The 7,521-nt window shown below is 53.1% G+C and overlaps 1 pseudogene; it reads left to right on the top strand.

Moving 5' to 3' along the window:
* Positions 1-7: 7 nt before the first annotated feature.
* LOC126513492 (uncharacterized) lies at positions 8-5,793 on the top strand (annotated as a pseudogene).
* Positions 5,794-7,521: the final 1,728 nt, after the last annotated feature.

Genomic DNA, 7,521 nt, shown 5'->3' with positions numbered 1-7,521 from the left:
TCGCCCCAGGTACCTGTGTGTTTGAATAAACCTCTTGCAGTTTGCATCCGAACTAGTGGTCTCGCTGTTCCTTGGGAGGGGTCTCCCCAGGGGGAAGACACTCTCTGAGGGTCTTTCATTTTGGTGCATTGGCCGGGAATTGGAGACCCCTACCCAGGGACCACCGACCCACCATCGGGAGGTAAGCTGGCCAGCATCTGTCTATGTGCTTCCTGTTTGTCTGCCGCGCTGCGATCTCACTCTCTGTGATATTCAGCTGAATAGTCTGTACCAGGCGGAAGAGGGAAGGAGCTGACGAGCTCGGACTTCTCTCCCGCAAGCCTGGAAGACGTTCCAAGGCTTTCCGGAGCCCGATTCTTCGGAGCTCATCTGTCTCAACCCGCGACCAGAGTCGGACTCTTTGGAGTCCCGCCCCTGTCCGAGGGGTACGTGGTACTTGTGGGAGACGAGGGATCCGGACCCTCACCTACGTCTCCATCTGAATTTTTACTTTCGGTTTTGCGCCGAAGCGGCGCTGCGCGACTCCTATGTGTTAGCCTCCGCGTGCTGTTCGTCTGCTCAGTGTTTGTGGTGACTTTGTTGGAAACTATGGGCCAATCCATAACCACCCCCCTAAGCCTCACTTTGCAGCATTGGAGGGACGTCCAGGATACCGCCAATAACCAACCAGTGGACGTCCACAAAAAGAAATGGGTCACCTTCTGTTCGTCCGAGTGGCCAACCTTCAACGTGGGCTGGCCGCGGGACGGGACTTTTAACCTCGATATTATTTCCCAGGTGAAAGCCAAAGTGATGGATCCAGGGCCCCACGGTCACCCCGACCAAACTGCATACATCGTGACCTGGGAGGCCCTAGCCTACGACCCACCGCCGTGGGTCAAGCCTTTTGTCACCCCCAAATGCCCCCCTCCTACTCCGTCTGCCCCAGCCCTTCCACCTTCCCTCCTCCCTACCCCAGCCTGACCGCCAACTCGATCCTCCCTATACCCAGCCCTGACCAAGACTCCACAGGTCAAGAACAAAGAAAAGCCGAGGTTTTACCCCCAGGAGACGATTTACTCGTGGATCTATTGACTGAGGAACCCCCGCCTTACCAAGACACGGCTCCATCGGGGAAAGCCGCGCCGGCAGCAGCAGCCCCGGCTGACCCGGCACCATCCCCAATGGCCAGGCGATTGAGGGCCCGCAGGGAGCCACCCCCAGACTCCACCTCCCAAGCACTTCCCTTACGCGCGGGACCGAATGGCCAGCCTCAATATTGGCCCTTCTCTGCCTCTGATCTCTATAACTGAAAGAATAACAACCCTCCTTTTTCCAAGGACCCCTCTATGCTAACCTCTCTAATTGAGTCCATTTTAGTTACCCATCAGCCCACGTGGATGACTGCCAGCAGCTGCTGCAGGCGCTGTTGACCACGGAGGAGAAACAGAGAGTCTTCCTGGAGGCTCGGAAAAATGTCTTGGGCGACAATGGCCGCCCTACACAATTGCCAAATGAGATTGATGCCGCCTTCCCCTTGGAACGTCCCAACTGGGATTTTACCACGGCTGAAGGTAGGAACCACCTACGTCTCTATCTCCAGTTGCTCATAGCGGGTCTCCATGGGGCCGCCAGACGCCCCACTAATTTGGCTCAGGTGAAGCAGGTTGTCCAGGGTCCTGAGGAATCCCCCTCTGCCTTTCTGGAGCGGCTCAAAGAAGCCTACCGTATATACACTCCTTACGATCCTGAGAGCCCAGGATGTAACCTCTCTATGTCTTTTATCTGGCAGTCCGCACCAGATATCAGAAAAAAGCTTGAGAGGTTAAAAAAAATCTCAAAGAGAGTTCCCTACAAGATTTGTTAAAGGAAGCAGAACGCATATTCAACAAAAGGGAGACTCAAAAAAAAAGGGGGGGACGAGAGGCTGAGAAAGAAAACAGAAGAGAGGGATGAGAGACTTAAAAAAAAGACAAATAAAAGAGAAAATCTCAGGGACCGTAAGAGAAATAAGGAGATTAGCAAATTGCTAGCCACTGTAGTGTCAGGGCAGCGACAGGATAGACAGGGGGGAGACAGAAGGGGACCCCGAGTGGACAAAGACCAATGTGCGTACTGTAAGGAAAAAGGCCATTGGGTTAAAGATTGCCCAAAGCGACCAAAAGGGCCCCGCAGGCCAAAGCCCCAGACATCCCTGACATCCCTGCTGACCCTGGAGGATTAGGGGGGTCGGGGCCAGGAGCCCCCTCCCCCTGAGCCCAGGATAACCCTTGATGTCGGGGGCAACCTGTCACCTTCCTGGTGGATACCGGTGCTCAACATTCCGTGCTAACCCACCCTACGGGACCACTGAGCGACAAGTCGGCTTGGGTCCAAGGAGCCACTGGAGGCAAGCGATATCGGTGGACCACGAACCAGAAAGTACTGCTGGCTACCGGTAGGGTGACTCATTCTTTCTTACATGTACCTGACTGCCCTTACCCGCTACTGGGCAGGGATCTCCTCACTAAATTGAGAGCGCAAATACATTTTGAAGAGGCAGGGGCTCATATCACAGGACCCCAAGGAAAGCCTCTCCATGTTCTGACTCTTAATTTAGAGGATAAATATAAACTTTATAAACCAGAGGGGCCTGAAAGGGCCCAAGAACCGATCGCCATATCCTGGCTGGAGGAGTTCCCACTGGCCTGGGCCGAGACAGGGGGCATGGGACTGGCCCAACAACCACCATTAGTAATATCCTTAAAAGCCACGGCCTCTCCTGTGTCAATCAGGCAATACCCCATGTCCCAGGAGGCATACCAAGGAATTAAACCACATATCAAAAGACTTTTGGACCAAGGGATCTTAGTCCCTTGCCGGTCACCATGGAACACTCCCCTCCTTCCTGTGAAAAAACCAGACACAGGAGATTATCGGCCGGTTCAAGACCTATGAGAGGTCAACAGACGGGTGGAAGACCCTACAGTCCCCAATCCATATAATTTACTGAGCGGGTTGCCGCCCTCTCACGTCTGGTATACAGTGCTAGACCTCAAAGATGCCTTCTTTTGCTTGAGGCTACATCCAGTCAGCCAACCCATCTTCGCCTTCGAATGGAAGGACCCGGAGTTAGGGATATCTGGACAGCTAACATGGACCCATCTCCCACAGGGTTTTAAAAATAGCCCAACCCTCTTTGATGAGGCCCTACACAGGGACTTAGCCGATTTTAGAATTCAACACCCGTCCCTAATTTTGCTGCAATATGTAGATGACCTCCTACTGGCAGCAGATTCGGAGGAAGGCTGCAGGGAGGGCACGTCTGCTCTCCTGAGGACCTTGGGAGCTTTAGGGTATCGAGCATCTGCAAAGAAGGCCCAAATTTGCCAGCGGCAGGTCACCTATCTAGGCTACCAGATCAAAGTGGGGCAAAGATGGCTAACGGAGGCCCGTAAACAGACTATTATGAATATCCCTGTCCCTAGAGGCCCCCGCCAACTACGGGAATTCTTGGGGACAGCAGGGTTCTGCCGCCTTTGGATACCAGGTTTTGCAGAAATGGCTGCACCCCTATACTCCCTCACGAAGCAAGGGGCCCTCTTTGATTGGCATGAGGAGCATCAGAAGGCCTTTAAAAATATCAAGAGAGCCCTATTAACTTCCCCAGCTCTCGGCCTCCCGGATCTGACCAAGCCTTTTGAACTGTTTGTAGACGAGAGGCAAGGCTATGCAAAAGGGGTCTTGGTCCAGAGAACAGGACCCTGGAAGCGCCCCTAGCCTATCTCTCGAAGAAACTTAACCCTGTTGCCTCCGGGTGGCCGCCTTGTTTGCGCATGGTGGCAGCCATTGCGGTCCTTACCAAGGACGCTGGCAAACTAACCTTGGGACAGCCCCTGACCAGTTTTGCACCTCACGCAGTAGAGGCCCTGATCAAACAGCCGCCAGACCGCTGGCTGTCCAATGCACGGATGACCCACTATCAGGCTATGCTCCTGGACACTGACCGGGTCCACTTCGGCCCCATTATGGCACTTAACCCCGCCACCCTGCTCCCACTCCCGGAGGGGCCGGAGCAGCACGACTGTCTCCAGATCCTCGCGGAAATGCACGGGACCAGACCGGACCTGTTGGATCGACCCCTCCCGGGCGCGGACTTCACCTGGTACACGGATGGCAGTAGCTTTCTGGACAACGGAGAGCGGAGGGCAGGAGCAGCTGTGACCACTGAAATCAAGGTAATTTGGGAAAGCCCTACCACCGGGAACCTCGGCCCAGAGAGCAGAACTCATCGCCTTGACCAAGGCCCTCCAGATGGCTGAAGGTAAGAAGCTAAACGTTTACACGGATAGCCGGTATGCGTTTGCCACTGCCCATATTCATGGGGAAATCTATAGGTGGAGGGGACTCCTAACCTCAGAAGGAAAAGACATTAAAAACAAGACTGAGATTCTGGCCCTGCTGAAGGCCCTGTTTCTACCCCAGAAACTCAGCATTATCCACTGTCCTGGACACCAGAAAGGGGACAGCCCCGAGGCTCGGGGCAACAGGATGGCCGATAGAGCCGCACCGGAGGCCGCCACACACATGCCACCAGATGCCTCACAAGCCTTTCCCCTTTCCCCATAGATTACTGATGTCTCCTCCATGTACTGTCCCTTCCATTACACCAAGGAGGACACAGACTTGCTAGAGAAAATGGGGGCCTCTTATGAACCAACAAAAGGGCATTGGGCCTACAAGGAAAAACCTGTAATGCCCATGAAGCAGACTTTCGAACTGATAACTTACTTGCATAAATTGACCCACCTCAGTCCCCGAAAGATGAAAACCCTCCTGGATAGAGAGGAGGGCATCTACTATCTGTTAGGAAGAGACAGCATCCTACAGCAGGTAATGGACACTTGCAGGGCTTGTGCCCAGGTTGATGCTGGAAAAACCAGATTCAGAACAGGGATCCGGATGCGGGACCCCGACCGGGTGCCCATTGGGAAATCGATTTCACAGAAGTCAAACCAGGACTACAAGTACCTGCTGGTGTTTGTGGATACTTTCTCTGGCTGGGTGGAAGCTTTTCCCACCAAACATGAGACAGCTAAAATAGTCACCAAGAAGTTACTGGAAGAGATCTTCCCCAGGTATGGGATGCCCCAAGCACTGGGGTCAGATAATGGGCCAGCCTTCGTCTCCCAGGTAAGTCAGCTGGTGGCTAAGCTGTTGGGGATTGATTAAAAATTACACTGTGCTTATAGACCCTAAAGTTCAGGACAGGTAGAACGTATAAATAGAACCATTAAGGAGACTCTATCTAAATTGACGCTTGCAACTGGCTCTAGAGACTGGGTACTCCTACTGCCCCTGGCTCTATACCGAGCCAGGAACACTCCGGGCTCTCATGGATTGACCCCATTTGAAATACTATATGGGGCTCCGCCACCAATTGTCACCTTCTTTGATTCTCATGTTGCTGATTATGCTAACAGCCCTTCTCTGGAAGCTCATTTGCAGGCACTCCAGATCGTCCAGAGGGAGGTCTGGAAACCATTGGCCGCCGCCTACCGAGAACAGTTGGACAAGCCAATAGTCCCTCACCCTTTCCAGATCGGAGACTCCGTCTCCGTCTGCAGACATCAGACTAAAAACCTGGAGCCCTGGTGGAAGGGACCATACACAGTCCTCCTGACCACACCAACGGCAATCAAGGTAGACGGCATCGCCGCCTGGGTCCATGCCTCCCATGTCAAGGCAGCACACCCTACTGAAGAGGAGCGGCCATGGAGGATCCAGCGCACCCAAAATCCTCTAAAGCTAAGACTCACCCGCGGGGGCCCTTAACCATTTTATGGGCCCTGCTAGGGCCAGGACTGGTCGCGGGGAACGGGAGTCCACACCAGGTTTACAATATTACCTGGATGATAAATAACCTTCTCACAGGAGAAATCATCAACCAGACCTCCCAATTAGCTTCCCTTGGGACTTATTTTCCCGAGATCTGGTTTGCTGTTTGTAAACTGATGATCGACAATGATGTATGTCTGGCTAAGGGAGGCGTCTATGCCTGCCCGGCAGCAGGGGAGACCCAGGGCAGATTAGCAAATGTGGTGGGAGCGAAACAGGGTTCTGCCGATCTTGGGGATATGAAACAACTGGCACCACCTATTGGAGACCCTCGTCCACTTGGGACGTGGTCACTCGAGGGAATGAGGGGCTTCAGAATGACAGAGACCCAGGGCAAAGATCAAGGAACGTGCATTGATGGGACTCAAGGTAGATGTCACCCATTGATCCTTAAGTTTACCTCCAAGGGAAAAGCTGCATCCTGGGATAGCCCAAAGGCTTGGGGCCTACATATGTACCGCACGGGGCGGGACCCCTTCAGCGTTTTTACCGTAAGCCGGTCAGCTAGACCAACCAACCCGTCCCCAGTAGGCCCCAACCAGGTCCTACCAAACCAGGCACCCCCTTCCCCTCCACGCTCCCGGCCGGTAACAGGATTCAATAGCACCCCTAACACTGACCTCGGGAACCAATCCTCCCAAGATTACAAAACGGGGGACAGACTACTCAGTCTGATTGAAGGAGCCTTTTTGGCCCTCAACTACACAGATCCCAATAAGACTCAGGAATGCTGGCTATGCTTATTGATCCAGCCCCCATACTATGAGGGTGTTGCCATCCTGGGAAATTTTACCAACCACACATTGGCCCCAGGGACATGCGGTAATGCTCCACAACATAAACTGACCCTGTCTGAGGTATCCGGACGAGGGCTCTGCATAGAAAGGGTCCCCTCAACTCACCAGGACTTGTGCAGTACAACTCAGATAGTCAGACCAGGATCATACTACCTGACAGGCCTAACTGAAACCTATTGGGCTTGTAGTACGGGGTTAACGCCCTGTGTGTCTGCCTCGGTCCTCAATTACCAGTGCTGACTATTGTGTGCTTGTGGAGCTATTGCCCAAGGTTGTCTATCACGAGTCTGAATATATCTATAATCACTTTGAGGGAATGATCCGATACCACAGGAAACTGGTGTCCTTAACCTTGGCCCTGCTTCTCAGTGAAATCACCGTAGGAGAAATAGCGGCAGGCGTAGGGACGGGAACTACCGCCTTGATACAAACCTCACAGTTCAGACAACTGCAGCAGGCCATGCACACTGACCTGCATGCATTGGAGAAATCAGTTAGTGCCTTAAAAAAGTCCTTGACCTCCCTTTCTGAAGTTGTACTCCAAAACAGAAGGGGGCTGGATATCCTGTTCCTACAGGAAGGGGGTCTCTGTGCAGCCCTAAAGGAGGAATGCTGCTTTTATGCAGATCATACAGGGTTGGTGAGAGATAATATGGCTAAGCTAAGGGAGCGACTTAAGCAGAGGCAGAAGCTGTTCGAGTCGGAACAGGGATGGTTTAAAGGATGGTTCAACCGATCCCCCTGGTTCACTACCCTGGTTTCCTCCATTATGGGTCCCCTGATCATCATTCTCCTGATACTATTGTTTGGTCCATGTATTCTTAACCGGCTGGTCCAATTTATAAAGGACAGACTCACGGTCATCCAG

Source organism: Alexandromys fortis, unplaced genomic scaffold (assembly GCF_014885135.2).
Source record: "Alexandromys fortis isolate MF-2015 unplaced genomic scaffold, M_Fortis_MF-2015_v1.1 scaffold_118, whole genome shotgun sequence".
NCBI lineage: Eukaryota > Metazoa > Chordata > Mammalia > Rodentia > Cricetidae > Alexandromys > Alexandromys fortis.
This window is presented reverse-complemented; position numbering and strand designations above follow the sequence as displayed.